This window comes from Montipora capricornis, chromosome 13, assembly GCF_036669925.1.
Source record: "Montipora capricornis isolate CH-2021 chromosome 13, ASM3666992v2, whole genome shotgun sequence".
NCBI classification, from domain to species: Eukaryota; Metazoa; Cnidaria; class Anthozoa; order Scleractinia; family Acroporidae; genus Montipora; species Montipora capricornis.
Genome location: NC_090895.1, coordinates 3480246 through 3500780, shown reverse-complemented (window position 1 = coordinate 3500780; position 20535 = coordinate 3480246). Strand labels below are relative to the sequence as shown.

General features: G+C 41.0%; 1 pseudogene; it reads right to left on the bottom strand.

The window, feature by feature from the left end:
- Window positions 1-1284: 1284 nt before the first annotated feature.
- The window catches only part of LOC138030370 (hemicentin-1-like), a 22320-nt pseudogene continuing 3069 nt past the window's right edge, over window positions 1285-20535 (bottom strand).

Sequence of the window (20535 nt, the reverse complement as noted above, 5' to 3'; positions counted from 1 at the left end):
TAATTTTTAGATATGGACCGAAAGGTGAAAAGCGTCTCTGCAATTGTGCCCAGGATTGTTGAATAGCCCATTTCCGAGTTGCTGCATGCCTCAGTTTCAAAGCGAGTCCTGGTGCACAATCATTCAAACGGAAATGAGTTGCGTATTTTTATGCAAGTCAAACTTATTTCCCTTACAACAGTTGAGCACCAAGACTCAGTTCGAAACCGAAACAAACTGCAACTCGAAAATGGACTATTAGGCCCATTTTTTACGCAGGACGCTTATTAAAGCTGATTTATTTTCTCAGAACACAAGTCCTAAGCGACAATTAAAACATTGATTAAACAATGAATACACCACTTGGTGAAGAACAAATAAGCCATTTTCGATATATCAATATTCACAAATGGCTACGAGGCTTTATAGTTAAATTTAATTATTGTTTTATTTAGAAATCTCCCTTGAGACCTGTGAGACAATGAAAACAAAACTGAGCCATGAAACTTGATCATAAAGCCTCGTAGCCGTGCCTTAATGTTACGGACCTTTAGATTCTAGGACGAGGACGAGAATCAGTACGAGATTTGGCTGCCCGTTTTCAGCGAAAATACTTAGAAGATTCATAAGCCGGACGATAAATCTTATGTAGGTTGCTCAGTTATTCTTATTGCTGGTAACGTAGCCTTTGTGCTGATCGAAATATGCCAAAACTGCTACCGCATTGTTGACTTCTTTTGACACGACGACATTCTTGAAAAACCTCGTACTAAGATGACGACGGTATCACGTTTCCCCCACCCCCCCCCCCCCCCCCCCCAAAATGACGCTGGTTTGAGCGCGCTCACTGTTATTCTATGAGGAAATCTCGTACTTGTAGTCGTTCTCGTCCTAGAATCTAAAGCTCTCTATTGATATATCGAACTCGGCCTATTACCTCCAAAAAGTAATGTAATGAGGCTTCACAAGAGTGTATTTGAAAAAAGTGTTGTTATGACATGGGTGGGCTCCCCAGCACGGTCACAAATGAGTCTATTTTTAGAACACCCGTTCCCGCGAAAATCATGTCCCTGAGAGAACATGGCAGAAGCAGTCACGCGTGAAATGGCTTCTTCTGATTGGTTACAATTGACGGCCCTTTGTTTGTTTCTCGCGCAAAGTGTATCTAAAAATAAATCGATTTGTGATTGTGCTGGGGAAAGACCGCAAAGTGATAGATCAACACTCTTATCTAATTCACTCTTGGGCTTGAAAATTTAAGACCAGAACAAATAGAGAATTCCAAGAGCTTTCAAAGCCTTGCGCTTTTTTCTCAAAATTCAATTTTATTTTTTCCTCGCTATAACATTATTGTTAGCGTTAATATACAAAACATTTTTTTTATAAAAATATTTAACAGTGAAAACACCTAAGCATCTCTTTTGATAGCAATGATAGTGCTGTAAATGATAGACTCACGTTAGAATTTAAAGTAATTTACCTTAAATTCCTTAAATACAATATGACTTAAGTTCCTTTAAACTAACTCGGAATTAAATAATGTTCAATATTTATAAGAAACGAGAATAGAAAACACCAAAATGCTCCTCTTAATACTTCTTCCGTTAAGGAGAATGGAAATACTAATTAATTTTACAAGAAAATCAACGTTTTCTTGAAGTCTCAAATCTTAAATTGCTTCTTCTCAAGGGAGGCTGAAATGATTCTTGTAAACAGAATATAGCGCTAAAAAAAGCCAAACAGAGTATTTTGTTCCACCGGCAGGTGTGTTTGAATAACTAATCTCTGTCAAAATGCCCGGAATCATTTCAAGTTCAGTTCAGCAACTTGTGCATTTAACTGCATTGCAGATAAATGAACTCGTGTTTTTTGAAAGAAAAACTAGAAAAAGCGGTTTCATGTAAGTATCGAAATTGTAACTAACGAACTTTTTCAGCCTTCCTTTAAACAGCTTGGAAGCATGAAAAATATTTGTTCCACACAGACCGAGAAAAACTAGTCTATTTCTTTAGCAAAATCTGTTTTTCGTCACCGTTGTGTCCTAGTATTGTTTTTCATAATTTCCTCCATCCAATTCCTGAAATAAAGAACATTCGCAAACACTCCTGGATCCCCCTGATCCATACAACCATTTTCACTCCAGCTCGTAATACCGAGTAGGAACCAACGCCCGTCGCGCTCACAGGTCAGCGGTCCTCCGCTGTCTCCTTTACATGAACCTTGACTTTGTCCTAATCTCCCAGCGCAGCGCATGTCCGTTGTTACTGGATTAATGTTACGGAAATGCGTTTTACACACGTCGTGGTCCATCAGGGGAATGTTAGTTTCCTGAAGGATGTCCACCGACGATGCGAGAGATCCTGGTTGTCCCCAACCAGTGACATAACAGCTAGTATTGGTTGGAAAGTCTGTGTTCGTGAGGCAGATGGGCGACACATACGCATTGAATAATATCGGTTCTTTGAGTCTAATGAGAGCGATGTCGTTTTGTAGCAGGGAGAAGTTAAAATTTTCATGTATAAAAATCTTGTCCACTGGAATGTTTTGTTCTCTTCCTTCTACGAGATCTCGATGGTGTTCCCCTAGTAATAGGTAATCAAAAACAGAACGTTTCACCAAACGTCTTATGCACTTTTTCAATGTGAAACCTATTAATGCTTGATACAAATTTCGGGTTTCTGTTTTCTGCTTGCCTTCTCGGTCTTACTCGACTTTGCGAGATCAGCAGAACAAAACAATCCTTCATCTTTACCCGGCTATAATGATATGATCTCATATATTACCAAACCAGAAGTCTGTAAGTTTCGATCCGCAATGGATGTCGGCCCATCAGTTTAAGGTATTATCTATTTTTACAACATCTACAGTTGTACTGCTAGATTTTTTGCTGGGAGAAAATCGTTGCATCATGGTAGCGTGGGGTTGCTTCTTAGTTATCGTAGCAATAAGAGGTGTTGTGGTCTCCAGACCAAATCGAACTGGCCATTATTTAGCGGGACACTTGATCTAGATTCTCTACTTGCACAAATCCCGTAATAAACCCCCAAAATTTTGCATAATCATTGTCTGCAATTTCTCCTGGGACATAAGGATGTTCCAAGAGAAGTCGAAAAAATGCCTATGCATTTTTTCTTGGGGGGAAAGGGAGGGGGGGGGGGGGGGGTTAAAGAGGTGTATTATGGGATATGTGTAAGTAGAGAATTTAGAAAATATCGTAAGCTGATGAGCCAAGGCAAAATGAGAGAGATCAAAACTTCTGTAATGGACGTTTGGCCTTACTACATTAAATGATCAACCATATTGATTCGAGTTGACCACACAAACGAAAAAGATATTTTTTTATTCAGTCACTACTGAATAAAATTCTCAGTTGGTGTTTAAGAAAAAATAGACCGTCCCCAAGTTGACTTACAACGAATGTATAATATAAGACTCCCAAGTTGAAAGTGCAAAAATTCTCTGAAGAGTTTGTGTCGAAAGTGGTCCATATGGTAAAGGTAAACATACACCTTATTTAACGTCGGTAATTCCTTTGCCCTCTAGAGGGTATTCTCCCAGGAAGCCGACGGAACAGTATATGTCAGTGCTAATTGCACGTGGGGAATGGTTGGTAAAATTATGCAAACGTTCTTCCTTGATAAATCATGGTGTCCCTGTGCTGATGAAGTCATGGTGATGATGGTGATGAGGTCATGGTGATGATGACGATGATGGTGATGATGATGATAACGACAACTAAGCAAACAAAACTTACCAACAGTGACATTTAAATTAGTTGCCGCTAGTAACTTGTGTTGCTGTTGAATACAATGCGCTGCAGTGACAATCCAGAAGTGACCCAAGATGGCGCCGCCACAGATGTGAGGGAAGCTTTCCATGTCGTCAAAGTATCCAATTTGCACCTGCCACGGCCACTCCCCCGGCACAGCAGCCACGCCTCCCACTATCTGAGGTGACCAGGAAACGTACATTCGCTTGACACCACAGGGTCCTGCAGCAAAAGTGGTCGTAAAAGGATTCAAATCAACGAAGCCTTTAAGGATCTTTTTCAATAGGCCGCGTTGGGTCATTTCACAGTTAGGTACGAAGAAGAGGAAGCAAGAGACCGTATTCATAAATTATTCTCTTGTCTTTGTGTTAATCAACCTCACTAGTCTTACTTTGCAGCAAAAAGTCTTTTGGATTTTGTTCGTGCTAACGAGGCTAGTGAGGATGATTAGCATAAAGACAAAAGAATAATTTCTTGGCCACCATTTATGAATACGGTCTAGTGAATGAAGAACCTAGGTGTAGAGAGAGATACTCAGCCATAGGCTATATAAACTCAACGCGTTATTTCTTAGGACAAGCAAGTTACATAATGTTCCTACTCCGCTTCGCTCACCGTCCGCACGTGAACCAACTATACCATCATGCATCACTGCATGTGACAATCAACACTAGGCCCGGGTACTCGGTGGATGATCGGATAAACGTCTAGTTTATGCCTTCAGTAAGGAATACCTTGTTGATTAGATGGAAATTTCACGTCACCTCGATTTTTCAGCAAGGAAGAAATCCCTCCAAGGATTCGGAGGATCCTTCTTCAGTTTGCTTATTTGTTGTCTAAAAGGCCGTGGTGATTCTCAATGGCCTACCTAGAAACCGGTTTAACTTTTAGCCACGATTAGCCGTTAATGCAACTATAAAGGCTTTACTTTATAGGGTTATAGGGTAAAAATAGCTTTACTTAATGAATGATTAAACGAATAAACGTAGTAACAACTGATCATTTGAATATTCTATTGAAAATAGACTGAGTAATTAGATCTACAGTTAACAGAAACTAATGACAGCTAGTCAGTAACTATAGTTAATAAGTAATTCGTTCATAACTGTGTGTCAAGTTGTAAACCACGTCGAAGCGAAATAAAATGTTGTAGTTGTTCTTGTAGTTGCTAAAAACAAGCTTGTATGGATAATTACGTATTGACATATTCACAACCACGCTGGTTTAAATTGCAGAATAATCACAGCTTCTCCGTTTTATTATTTCAGCCTGAGATTACTCAAAATTCTGGCCTTTTACGAAAACTCTATTAGCAAATGTTTACTCCGTAAGAGTGGTACTGCCTAGGTGGGAATTGAAGCAAGAAAATATGGTTTCAACTACGTCGATCAGATCAAAGAGGGTCATCAAACGTTCATGATCACGGAGGCCTAGTGTAAGACAAAAACAAAGATATTTGTGTAACTGGAGATCAACAATTGGTGGATGACTTGCTTATTACGTTCTCTAGCCCTATGGAGACAAAAACAAAAAAGTATGAACTCACCCACAAAGGATACGTTTAAGGAAGTTTTTTCTCCCCTGCCATAGGCGTTGTAAGGCACACAGACGTACAGCCCAGCATGTTCTGAAAGCGCACGTGTTATGTTCAATACACCAGACGATGAATTGGAAATCAGGCTCCCATTGTGGTAAATTTTGTACATAGTAACCGGAGGATTGGCATCTGCAGTGCATCTCAATATCACGGATGCATTGATTACTCCAATGTTATCAGGGATGGAGGCTTCTAGTCTGGTATTTAATGGTTTATCTGCAGGGATGAGAGGATTTTAAGGCAGGTTAGTACTGCTCTCAAGCGTAAAAAATAGGCCACGTATAAAACACTCGTACCTCTGCCTAATAAAGGTCTCATCCTCTATTAGTTTTGAATGTTAAGATGTCAACAACGAACTCTTACCAATAAAATAGCAAGTCTGTCCAGTCACGTGACCAAATAAAACCAACAATTCTCAGTTAATTTAGTCTACACCATAGGCCCAGTTTTAAAAATACATTTATCGCACCTTATAGCAGCTAAGCTGAAAAAGTAGATACGTGTGGTCCTTCGGAACACTGATAACTCAATTGAACCGCTCAGCCTTAATAAGTCTAAGAATTGTTTAGTGTGTGGTTACATAGTAGTGAAAAGACCGAAGAATAGTCCTGTAGAGAGATTACGACATCGTAAGTATAACGTTTTGTCACGTGATCGATCTTCAGTCAGGTTACTGCTGGTGTAAATCACTCACTACCAGTGAGACTGATAAAGCCTTAGAGAATAAGCCGAAAATATTACTTCATTATAATGTTATATTACTTTATGAGTCGTAAACGTTTATCAGTGATGCAGCTCTCTCAAATCTGAGGCATTCGCTGAGGGGAATGGTCCCTGCTAACACGTACAATTTTAACAAAAGAGTTTTAAACTTATTCGGAGTTTCGAAGCTACAATTCCAGGCAGAAGTGTTATAAAGTGCACCGTTGCTTGTTGGTTGGCAAACATATAGGGGGTATAAGGCAATTCTCACTCAAAACAAACTGCCATTGTTCCCACATGGTAGGGGAGGAGTGCTAGCCATCAGTCCCACAACCTTGAATGATGTCTGGAATGGTAGGATACTCACGCAAAATGGCCAGTACAGCAGAAGTCGTGTCAGGAAGTCCCAATCCATTATCCGCCGTACAGATGTACGTTCCCTCATCACTGTGACCAACATTTTGTAGAACCAGCTGCTCACCGGGTGGAAACACTAAACTACTGTCTTCTTGTTTACTCCAAGTGATTTGGGTTTGAGATCCTCGTAGGGAAAAAAGGATGTTGCATTGCAGAAAAATGATGCGGTTCCAGTTTCGTTTATGGTTACGTTTTGAGGGAAAGAAATAATAGAAAAAGCACCTGGGGATAAAAAAGGTTTATTAGAAGATAAAACATTGCAAAAACTTAAGCATACTGCAAAAAAAGTATGGACTTCTCATTAAGCACCAAGTAGTATTAGTCATCCAGATATCCATGCATATGCTCAAGAACTAGAGTAACCATAGCTTGATCAAGGTCAGTCTAAGACAACAGATACGAAGGAGATCTGTTCCATAACCAAGTTATTCTTCTCAACAAATAGTTTCTAGTCAGTGGTAACATTAAACATCTTGTCATGGAAACAGCTGTTGACCGTGGAAAAACAATTTCCTGTGTTCTCAAGCGGAATTGATCTTTCCAATCTTGCAAAAACGAAACTCCCATTTATAACACTAGACGAACTAAACAAGGATAGTTCCAGATGTGAGTGGTATGTTTTATCAAGACCCTGAGATGATTCAAGCAACCGTCACCTTGTTATAATCACGAAAAAAAGTGGTTAAACCTTGCCCTTTCCTTGACAGATTGATTCCCGTTTAACTGCAAGGAGCAAATGGGAACGAACACAAAGCACATCCCAAGTGACTTGTCTAAGTGGACCTTTGGATAGGCGTCCAATTTAAATGCAACAGATGTGTGACCCCTCCGAAAGAAAAACTGTTCCGGGAATCCCCCAATTTGTATACCGACTGATTGAACGGAAAGGGGAGGGATGTGGCTAGAGGGTGTCTTTGAGAAACTTTTGTTGGTTAAGTGAACGCAAGAGGCAGGTAATACATAATTTGACATCCGATTGCTGCCTCATTTTCTGAGCCAAGTTTGTCCAACAGTGTGGCTAGGATGCTCCATCAATGCGACATCGAAGTCTCGAGGAAATAACACCATTTATCCTACCAAACGTTCGTTATAGTGTAACTGTTAAGTACTTACCAAAAACAGTGACAACCACGGAGCTGCTTGTCCCATTTCCCAGACTGTTGACTGGCAAGCAAAGGTACGTTCCAGCATCAGAATAACTAGCTTTCTGAATCACGTGCTTTCCTTTAAAACTGGTTCTAATCAGCACACCGTTTCGATAAAACCGGTATTGGCTGACAGGTGGGTTGGCGTCTGTGGTGCACGTCAGGGCAATTCGACCATTGCCTCTAACAAGGTTGTTTGGTCTATCGGTCGATAGTCTTGTCGAGGATGGAGCATCTACGAACGAAAGAGAACATGTTAAAGGTCATAATAATAAATGACAAGAATCATGACCACTTTAAATGGGATTGTTCGTGCAGAATAAGTGAAAATTGATGAAATGCTGCCTTTTCAATGAAACGCTGCGCACCCAAGAATAGACCCTTTTCATAAATGGCGCCTAAACAGTACTTTGTACATTCTTAGCCTCGTACTTATGTTTCCAGACAAAGGATTCTACACATGAATGTGAGGCTTAGGATGAACATTGCCAGTTATGCAAAGGGTCTATGAAACTTAAGGACCCATGTTGACCCAAAAGACATTGCCCGCTTGTGAAATAGTTCCAGCGTTTTGCTTGAGTACTCGTCGGGTGATTCTGTGCGAAATTCAACGCGGCGCAGAATGCTTTCGGGTAAACATGGGCTGTTAACGAACGATGGTGTATTATTCACTAAACTTGAAAAATTAATTGGGTTTTCGCCTTTGTTGTTGTCATAATACCACGAACATTCAAATTTGGAAAATACTGTTAAATGTAGCCAAAAAGCCACAATGCAAACAAACTTGGAGATTAAACTTTCCAAGCATTGCATAAATTTTATTTCAAAGCATTTTTTTGTTAACTATGAAAGCATTTTGAAAACTTTTCATCATTGAACATTCCATTGCACACTGATGGTCTAACTCGAATTTATCTGGATTAATACATTATTGATAGGAGGGCAGCATGACCCATGACCCAAATCCCGATCTCGGCTATTCCCTGGCTGGGTCAGTGTTTCCGCATTAATCTATACAACTCGCTATGCATACGCATACATACGCATACGCATACATATGCATACGCGGCCGACAGAAGGCTTGCTTTAAGAGTTGTTCTCTCTAGCGACACAAGCACAAGGATAAGTAGCTTATGCTAAGTGAAAACGAACGTCGACATAAGCGTTAAATCAACGAAGGCCCCAGCCATTTTGTTCACATGCTCAGAAGTGGGGAATCTGCAAGGAGTGTCCTTTCATTGGCAAAACACAGCCAAACGTAGTAAATTTCCGTGTGCTTGTGCCATGCTTCGTTTTCACAAGGCATACTGTAAGGCGAAGGCAAGTACCCATAAGGAAATATTTTGATCTTTGTACTTGCCCATGTGTGTATGGTTGCGAAGAGGACGTTTTCACGGTGAAACAAAAGTTGTTATGCTTGCGCGAGTGCTTGCGTCGCTAGTGAAAACCAGGCTTTAGAACACTACGGTGTATAAACAAAAGAACTTCACTTGTTAATTGATCTATTGATTAATTGAGCTGTCCTTATGTGGTACCAAAACAAAACGAGACTATTTAACTAGAATGCCAAAAACAAAACAAAACGATGTTTCCGATCATTTTTTCGCAGGTCCTTACAGTTCGTTGCTTAGTTGAACGTTCTTTCAATGTAAACAAACAAACAAACAAACGAGCAGAGCAATGACGAACTTACACAGCACATCAAGGTAAGCTGATTTAGACGCCGGCTGTCCCACTCCGTTGTTAGCTTCACATCTGTATTCCCCACGATATGATCGGTCAGCAGCTCTTATTGTTAAGAGGTTCCCATAAGCTACTATTACACCATCTTTGACTCGTATCCAGGTGAGCTGTGCTGTTGGTCTGCCTGTTGCATTGCAGAACATTGTCACGTTCTTCCTCTCAATTTCTGTGACAGTAACATTCTGTGGGCTGTGGACTATGGTTGGCGAGGCTAAAAACAAAAATATCCGCTGATTACAGGTTGGTCTAAAAACAAGGACTGATCTTAACGTACGATACGATGACAAAAATTCTCGGATTTAAAGGCCCACCTTAAACCGACAGGTTTCTCGACCGTTTCTGTTGGTTATGGAAATTAGCATTGTGGATCGTAGTGATCTGACTGGGTCAATTTCAGCTTTGGCGGGATATTTTCATATGTGAAAATTGTTCCACGGCGTTAGTTTAAATGAAACGAATTAAGTTCTGCTTTTCATCGCCAAAAGAAAACAGCTTATAAAGCACTTGAATAACAAGGAAGGGCTTTGGCAGTTTCCGTCCAAGGCATTGACTGATGAGACATTACAGAATTTAAGCAAGGACAAAGACGACGCGGCTACAAGAACGTTATCATCAGGTACTCGCATCCTCTGCATGACCTCCAATTTAGTCATGTGTCGTTGTCAAGGCGAGAAAAGCTAAGAATTGTGACAAAATGTAAAACGCACGAAAGTGGCGTACAAAGGCTTTGTTTTCGCTAATTAAGCCAAATTTTTTGTGGCGTTCTCGTAGCCTTCGTTGTTTTCCTTTCTTAAACTCCCTACTCCGCATTGACTTACAGAAGTCCAGCTCCACTGACGCTTCGGCGGTTACGTTCTCTCCACGCACGCTCACTGCTGTGCACTTGTAATTTCCAAAGTCCGATTTGGCGACGTTTTCTCTACGGAGAATATTTCCCGAGGGATAAACTTTGCTGCTGTCTCCTAACTTAGACCATGCTATTGTTGGTGGTGGGTTTCCAGTAGCATTGCAGAAAATCTCGAAGGCTCCGGTTTCGTTTACGAGCTGATGAGGTGGAAAAATGGTAGTGATACTCGGTGGCTCTAGAAATATCAAAGGAACAACATTAGGAAACATTCAAAACGTACTGACTCTAAGCACACCCGGCCCCGATCATAAAACAAATAGATACACAATGTAACCTCGATGCCCTGAACTGAAAATGTCCCGTGCCAAACATAGGTGAAGCTAGCTTGGGCACACGGGTTGGTAAAAGGAAAGGAAATGAACTTTATTTAAGTGTCTAGTCGTTCTAGCGCTGGAGCACTAATTGGAGCACCAAACGAAACCCACATATGACGCCGGATCTGGGAATCGAACCCGGGCCACAATGGTGGGAGGCGAGTGCTCTAACCACTGCGCCATCCCTGCACCCAATTCCCAAATGGTTTCCAAATAAAGCACTTATCTTCATCTGGATTTCGTATGTTGAAAGCATATTGCAGCAAAAATAGATACTCAAGTCGCTTTAAACTTAGTAAACAAGTAGCACCATTGGGATATGGGGGAAAAGTGCAGCTATCGCCAGATCGATTTCATTGCTCGACAATTAATCGGAAAAACTAAAGGAAATAAAGCAAAGGAACTTTATTTAAGTGTCTCGTCTTCTAGCGCTGGAGCACTAATTGGGAATACTGTAAACTGAAATCAACACATTAACGCAGATCAAATCAAATGTTGGTTTTTGAAAACCGGAGTACCCGGATAAAACATATCACGCCACGTCTGGGGATCGAACGTAGGCCACGTTGGTGGGGGCGAGTGCTCTCACCACTGGGCCATCCCTGCACCAAGACATTACCACATCAAAGGCATTTTTCATGCTTCACTTAAAAAAGAACTTTTTCCCTAAAGCGATGAGTTATTTTTTGAGCAGTTTTGGTGGCTAAAAATCATTACCGATTCTTTGTAAATTGTGTTTCACAATATAACGTTTTCTGGGTTACTTCTGATCTATAATCAGGTCAATGCGAAAGCATAACTTTCAGCTACAATTAAAAGCCACAGGGGCAGTTTCCTCCAAAATTTAAGATTAATTAATTCGTCTGGTTTCGAGGAGGACTTATTGTTTTACCTTTTCCCATATATCACTCACCATATAACGCCAGTATGATGCTGGCTTTGTCCACACCCGCAATATTGGAACAGTTGCAGTAGTATTCTCCTTTGTCTGCCGCCGTGAAGTTCTCAATTACATAGATGCTCTGATTGGCATTTATGAAATGTCCCTCGCGGTAGAAATGACAAAATGGCAGAGGAAATCCACTAGACAAGCAGTACAGCGCGACATTCTCGCCGAGTGCAACCGCGTTGTACGACAAGTTTGTTGTGATGACAGTGTCTGTAGGACTTCCTAAATACAAAAAAAAAAAAAAAAAAAAAAAATAGCACTTAAAGTTTATTCGGTTTACACCCACCAAAAAATCCATTCCAAATGGATCACAATTTAAGAATCTCTCTCTATCGACACAGATTACGAGTGCAACGTTGCAAACAACGAACAGAGAGCATACTAATATTTGAAATTTCATCTGGAAGTTGCAGAGAGGGAAACTCAAAAGGACGCTTTCTTAAGGAATTATCATCTGGTAAAATTCAACAACCCTCCACCTCGGAGACCACCTAGTAAAGCTATTGCTACTTAAGCATAGGAAACTTCTTCATTCCTCTAACGCCATCTAAATACCTCAAGAACACGTTATCGTTCACCGTGGAAGTAAGGACGACGCCGACGGCTACGAGAACGCCACGCCGTGCGTTTTACATTTCTTTGCCGTTCTCGTCTAAACGACGACGTGAAATGATCAAATTTGAGGTCATATGGAGGACGATAGCACCTGACGATGAATTTTCAATTTTCTCTCTAAATGTCCATACCGTTCTCACCAATTTTATTCTTGGAATGTGTACTTACACTTTCCAAGCCGAGAGACTTAGAGTAATCGCAAAATTATTACAGTAACGGGAAATAATATTTTTAGACAACGTTCTCGTAGCCGTCGTCGTCGTCGTATTATTAGGGAGCTTTAGCAACGACAACGGCGACGGCAACGAGAACGTTACAAATTTGCATATTCAGTGGGCAAAAACAATAGCTTTGCGCGCCCTGCACGTGCGTTTTTCATTTTTGTCCATTTTTTTGCCGTCGTCAGCAAAGCAACAACGTGAAATAACCAAGTTTGAGGTGTTATGGAGAACGTCAGCACTTGGAGATAAATTTTCATTTTTCTCCTCTAAATTACGCGCCGCTCGTAACGGTTTCATTCCTAAGGGACTGCCACACCTTTGTCATATTAAAAAGCTTGGAAGAGTCGCGAAGTGACCGCAGTAACGTGAATTTATGTTTTCACATGACGTTCTCGTGCCGTTCCCGTCGTCGTTGCTAAAGCTCAATATTTTCTAGATGACATGACGTTGCTCATAAAGCCCAGTCTTCATCGACGATCCTATGACTAACCGCCCAGTATGGACCTTCAACAATTTCAATAATCTGGTTTTGAAGATTAAACCTTGAAGACAGATGTGCTTTCTTACCTTCAACCTGCAGCACTATTGCCAGTGTGTGGTTTGACACAACATTTACAGCTGAACACTGATAAGTTCCGCCATCAGCTGGAGAGATGCTTGATATGGTGATGTTGGCATATCCTTGTCCTTGCAGTAAAACTCGGCCATCTTTCTGCCATACGACGTGTGGGATAGGCAGACCAGTTGCTGTGCATCCTAAGATAACGCTTTCACCAAGCTTGGCCTTCCGGCTTGGGGAAATCCAAACTATCTCTGGTTTAACTGAAGGAACAAGAGACGACAGACAACGGTAAGGACCTCTCTACCAAATTCTTTTATAAGTTAAATTCGTACATTGAGCAGCTAAGCCTGAAGATTCCTAAAGCTTCTAAAGGCTCAAAGTGACCACAGCAATTTAGTTCTTCCCACACCAATAAGATAAGCAGTGTGGTTCGATACCGGGTTGAAGTCGCAAATTGATTTGCATCGCTGTTTTCAAAGAACTATCAAGATGCAAAGCAGTGTGTGACGCCAATCGAACCCATTCCCCTTCAAATCAATAAAAAGTGAAACAACACAACGTATTGGGAGAATTTAGGAGAATAAATAAATCGGAAAAGTTTGTTGAGGTGATAGGCACTTTAAGAATGCGACGGTTTTGAGCCCCGGAGAACAATCGGAAGTAAAGCTGTTTTCCTTTTTACCTTGTCTTGGACAATACCATTTTTATATTGTTAAGTATCTCTTCAAAATTAGAGATCATTAGTTTTAGAATGTGGTATAGCGTACTACCCGCATGCAAAATGTTCACTTCCGGTTTTCGTCCGTCGCTCAAAAACGTTGATGTGCTTTAAACTCCCTAATAAGCAAACAGGTAATCTCTTTCTCGGGCGAAAACATGACACAACAATGACATAAAAAGCTCAGCAAGGATTTGAGTTTTTGACTCGTTCATAACGATTGATGTGAAGGTGTAGAAAAAACTACTCTACCTAAAGTTTCAGCTGTTTTTTCGCATACTGTGTTCTCTAGAAATTCAAGGTCGTCGATAGGATGTCACTGAAAGCATCATTTCCAACCACGCCTTCGAATTTTACCTGTGAAAAACAAGCAAAACAATGGAACAAAACATGTGAAAAAAATAACGAATTTCGCATGTTTGAATTCAAGTTCACATTTTTGACGAGTCTTCCCTCGTGAAACTCAAATCCTAATCTTCAATCATTATAATCCATATACACGGCCACAAAATTAACTGCTCTCTTCAATACCATCACTGAGCAGACAAAATGACAAGAGCGCAGGCTTTAAAATGCATCCACTTCCCTGATTCTGATTTGCTAAGAAGATTTTGTTCGTTTCTGCGACAAGCTACTACAGAATATTGAATCGTGAATACCAAACAAGAGATATTATAATGTTGCTCACTATGAAATGCCGCAGTTAACTACGGTGATAGTTGGTTTGCAGAGCCCTAATAACTCCATTCGGGGTTCTCCAGTAACTTCAGAGTTCATAGTCACGTCTATAAGGTCGCTCCATCTAGAATTGTTGCAGTTTTCGTTGTCAACAACCTCCTTGGTTGTTTAATATTATGGATTAAATGACAAAATATCATATAACGAAAAGGTACGGGAACTTTACAGCTATAATTATGAAAGATAGCATTACACAATGGCGGGCTCCGGTATTAAAGACACAACGAACGGAAAACAAGGAATTTTCGTATCGCTACGAAATATCCGTCTGTGTTGGGTGGAGAATTAAATGGGTGGTAATAAAACTTGAACAGATAAAGCTGCTTCTTGAAGGAATAAGAGCTTCTCTGGCAAAATTAGAGAACGGCATAAGATAAGACTTTCGCGTTGTAATTCCTTACCACATATATTCCATCATAGTTAAGCGGAAGGGTCGCCTTGTACCAATGGTTCCATTGACTTCCCGAAATCTCCCAACAAAAACTTGATCCCCAACTTGTGACTCTGGAGGGGTTTCCACAATGGAATTGGTCCGTACATATGATAAGTAAAACACCATACATGTGCAGTGCCATTGCTTTGTATCTTGCCGGAGACTGGAAGTCGAGCAACGGTACCCCCTAACTTCGTTCCAGACGACTCTATATAAAAGTAATATCCTGCACATGCAGAAGATAGTTCTACAGTGGTGGATTAAGACTAAGAAATGTTTATTAGGAAAAAAAGCAGGGATTTCAGCAAAAGAGTCGATTACTGAAATGGGGAAAACAAATGTTATAAAGAGGGTGGCAATCAGGTAGCCTAACACAAAGTTAATTACTGATCCATTGGGCCTTCTCCTCGTAACAATGTATAACTCAAATCAAAACAAATCAAATCAACTGTGTGGTTTTTGAGGGAGAAGGGAAAACCGGAGTACCCGAAGAAAAACCTCTCGGTGCAGAGTAAAGAGAAACCAAACAAACTCAAAAAATATGACCGCCGACGAGTCTAGGAAATGACCCTGGGCCACATTGGTGGGAGGGCGAGAGTGCTGTCACCATTACGCTCATCCCTGCACCCTATAGCACGGTCCTATTGAAAGTCATTCTAGGGCCTGTTGCGCACCAGTGTATTCAACCATCAGAAACATGCGCCAGAGGTTATGGGATACGCTTTTTGAGACCATTTCAAAAATGAGCAGTCTGCTTACCATTGACAAACTTTTAGTTCAATGAAATGTCATAAGATGAACTCTAACGAAGTTTTGATTCACACGCAAATTAAAACAACAATAAAACAATATATAAGTTGCGTTCGACAAAGGAGAATGCACACCTAAATTTCTGGGTATCCCGTAGGTTACATAGGGTGTTCTGTGCTGCTGATAGCGAAAAAATTCGATGTTGCGTTTGGACACACATCTTGCCCTCGATTCACATAGGAGTCGACTACACATTTGCCTCATTTCTTTAATGTTAAGAGTCTGGTGGCAATTTCCCTGAGGCACGTTTTTGGGTGAGTTTTTGAAAGTCATTTCCTGGTAAGTAAAAATCGCCTATTATTCTGCTCTCGAGCTGAGTCAGAGTCTTGGGGAATATATGTGAATCCTGGTTAGCGAATGATTCCAAACAAGCAATGCCAGGAGTTTTGTACCGGACCGTTTCGTGTTTTTCGATGAAGACCATTATCGTCATTCCGGCAGGCTAAATCAAAGGGAAAATGCTATACAGCAGTACAAGGTACTGACGTTACATCGAACCAATGAAAAAACCAAGCCTTGTGGTCACAAAATAAAACGTACCGAGTTATATAGCTTCGAGTCTCAAATTGAATTACCCGAGTCGTGTCGCTGAGTGGCCAACGCGCTATTTTCATTAATGATTGTAATTTTGGTTCAGAACACGGATCCTTGTGGCTCGATGTTTACAATTGGAAAGACACAAGATTTGCCACAACGCGAATAGAAGCAACACATTCGGTCAATTCATTGGAATAAAGCATTAGTGTTAGTCGCTCACACTCGTCCTACAGTCCATGCAAGGATTTTGATAAACGACTTTTCTATGAAACGTGTTCAGTTGGGAGGCAACTATGCCTTGACTTCTTTATTGCTTAACTTTTCTTTTCCTCTTTCCTTAGGTGAGTGAACAGTAGCATATGGGTATATGTTAAAAATTCCTCTGTTCTCCCCACGAACAATCAATTCATAGCAAAGGATTTATGTTCTTTTGTTGTAGAATTATCGAGCAAGAATGTAAATGAAGGTTACAGATGTCCTATCCATGGATCACAAGAGAATACAGTTAACACTTTGCACTTCCTCCAGTGACAAAAAAAGCATGTCAACGCACTCTGGTAATCTGAGATTAATACCTAGTAATAAAGTATAGTTTGCCAAACCAATCCCTAGAGCCACAGCAAACAGTGCGTAAGTACAATTGCTGCTGGGACAAACAAAAAGGAGATAATGAGAGACCTTGTGTTTTTCAACCAACCAACATGGCGGCGATGACGTACCGTGAAAGCCCACCTATAGGATATTATATTAAAATATTATTGATATTAATATGAATGATACTAAAAAAAATAAAAGAGACAATGAAGATATATCCCCCAAGCTTACCAGGAAGGCCGGTATGGTCCTCCGAAGGGCCCCTGTTACTAACGATGGTTGTGGAGCAAAGTTGACGAGTCCACGTAAAGTCCGCAGTGAGGTCGTTATCCAAGCCGCAATACCAAATGGCAAGTTGCCCTTGCATCTAAAAAACACAGTTTTAGAGATTGTAATGAATATACTATTACATATGCCATAACACTCATAATAAAAAACTGGCAAACCTTTTTCTTCGGGTTTTGTTGTTTTCGGGCCAAAAAAAAATTTGATATTCCGTGTTAGTGACAAACGCATTTGTATCTGGCGCTGGAAGTTAAGATTCAATGATCATTGTAGCTAAAAGAGACATTAAATCACAATTTCAGTACAGATTGCGTTTTAAACATTAAAACTTCTGTTTCCAGCCTTACGGCTACATGAAGTCAATAATCGGGGGTAAAATACACTGCGTGAAATGAAACGTGGTCATAATTTCCACGATCCGAACCGTGCATCTCCTAATTACCCTGGGTGTCTTTGCTATGTAGTCACGAGAATGTGGTGTTATATCAACATCACACATCTTAAGCTCGAGCTTCTTCACTCCCAATACCTATGTGGCACATTCATAGGAACACTGTGAGGGCAGATTGACGTACCGATCACTCAAAGGGAAATCAAGGAAGAGTATGGAACACCAGAACGAGATTTAATGGTTACGTGTTGTGTTTTAATCATGATGTGTTGAATGAATTTGGCCTAAAAAAAAGAAGGCACCACAATCAACAATTGCGATATCAAGTAACGTCCCGTGATACCACATAAAGGGAGTAAGTCGACAACGTCATAAAAGAACTATCATCCACATAAAAAGTAACACGTACGTCAACAGAAGACCTCACAACATTCATATTGGCAACCAAACAGGAAAACCATCAAACCTCGTCACATCTGACAAAACAACACTAATAATGTTGCCACAGTACACTGGGATAAAACTCCAAAACATCAAGACAAAAAACTTTAAGAACAAAAGACTAAACGATAATCAGTAAGTTCTGCCTTTCCACCTTTTAAAACCAAAACGAAGAAAGAGTAAATTAGAAAGTTATGGCTGTAAATACAAAAGGATGGAATTTGGATCTGAACGCGGTTTGCCATGGGAAAGAAGACTAAACGCGATCCAGCTGGCTACTATAAAGAAGCTGTTCATCCAGTGACTTGGTTTGTTCTCACCTTTTGCACTCACAGTAAAGTCGTACTGACAGGACGACCCTGCATCTTCAGGATGGTCGCAGTCGTGTATTCCCCAGCCCATGAGGACACCTGCCAAGCGTTTCCTCTGTTCCCGTACAAGTCACGTCATCCCCAACCCCATCGGTCACGATTGAGTTGTCGCCAAAATAGGACTCTGTGGTAAAGCCAATGGCACTTGGGTAGACAACATGGCGGGCAGACGACATGAAGCATCAGTAATATCCCATGCATCATCGCCCATTACGGTTCCCCACTGTCCATTATAGAAGAGGGAAACGAGGCCTTGATTGGCGTAATTCGGGTCCCCCACAAGCTCAATGTATATAACTGTGAAAATTAAGCGGAACACAATAACTTGTGAGTTGGTTGCTTGCCATTTCTTAGACAATCTAGGTGCCACAAACTATATTCAAGAAAGGGGATAGGAAAGTGCTGGGTTATTTGATTATAACGACCATAAGTCATTGTTTCCTGGGTTTCGATCTAGAGGTTTTCAAGGTTAAAAAGACCAATTAAAAAGACACTAGCCTCTAGGTGATGGTGACCGTAATTTGGAGAGGACTGGGAGAAAAATGGTAAACGCCATCTTCCACAACCCGCGCACGGCCTTAGGTGTCGTTTCCAAAAAACTCCCTGCAGTATTTCCCTCGCCAAAACTCAACAGATCATTCCGTGTTTCTACCACCTTTCCTGTTACTGAATGAACACTCAAGTAGACCGAGAAGCTCTAAACCTCGCCTATGCCATGTTGAATTCGAACCATGGAGGCCCCGCGCGGTTGTGGGATACGGAGTTTTTCTCCAGTCCTCGGGAATACGTCACAGAAGCACCTGGCTACGATGAGTGACTCTTCTCTCTTAGGCTCCGTTGCAAACGGACGGCACCAACTCGAAAACATTGTTAGTGTGGTTCGACAGATGGCTGATGGTGTTGGCAGTGGTGCACAAAACTGATGCCCAACTCCCAACAATGTTAGGATGTGCAGTGTATTATGGGAAGGTTTACGATCCACCGAGAATTGGTGATTTACAAACCGGAAGCCATCTTGTTTCATGGAGACCTATCCAATCCCCGTGCGTTGGCCCCAAGAATGTTGAAAGAGCTGTGCAGACGGATAAAACTTGTTGAGCTTTGCTTCGGCGATCACAGAACAAAAGAACTGTCGGGAGTTGTTGGCTCAAAGTTTGACCAGTTTCAAACTTAACGCATTAACTACCAACAACACGCAACAAGGTGTAAACGGGGATATGTTGGGAGTTGTTGACAACAAGTTGCGTTCCTTTTTCACGGAGTTTTACTGACGACATCGCCCAAGAGCATTTCCCTAGGCTATCTTAAAGACGTTCCGTGTCCTCTATACCCTTGCAAGGATTCTCAAGGACTATCGACGAAAGAGAGATCCCTGTAAGGTACCTGGAGGTATCTCTTGCCAAACTACTCCAGCGTCTTCTGAGTGGCTACAAATCATGAGATCCCCATCCTCTGAAGAAGGAACAAGATGCAACAGAAACTCATTCCCGCTGCACCACCAATCATCCAGGAGTATTTATGGGTGAGTTTCCAGGTCCAAATCTTCCATTTATCTAGGCAGAGCACTGCACCAGGAAAAAGTAACATTCGACAAATGACATTGCATCGAGAATGTCAAGTTCATCATCACACCATGTACCCCATTAACCATTGTAGAGCACTCGGACGCGACCTACGGGTTACTTGATACCGTTAAATCAGGCGCACTTGAAAAGCTGCAAATTATAAGTGAAAAACTTATCAAAGGAGGGCACAGGCTCGAAACATTAATAGCTTTCCGAAAATTTCAACATAAACACAGAGACAAGAAAAAACATTCCCATTTCCTAGAACATTAAGAGATACTAGTAACGGTCTCTTGCCAAACCTTAAGGGACTGGTGCCTACTAATTCAAGGGATTTTTGCGCGGTTACTGCAATATGCGGGAAAAGCCGATCTTAACAAGTGTTATTGACATCCGAAAGAAAAATTGGGGGTAAACCAAGCATTTTCGAAGATAATGAATCAACAATATTTGTAAAAAGCTTTAAAATACAAAGCCATGTATAGGAGTTATTTTCCAAAGTGAAGCTTAATTATATCTGAAAAAGCGTGGTTACCCCAGGTTTCTTTTTGGATTAACCAACAGCACTTGCTAAGTTTGCTTTTCTCCACATAGTTTTGACAGCGCCCAAAAAAATATCCTGTATAATACAGGCACCGCCGATAGGCAACTCCGATTATATAGAGATGCGCATAACGTATGCGCAGTAACAATAGAGGCACCGTCCTTAATCGGGAAATTTAGATTGAAGGA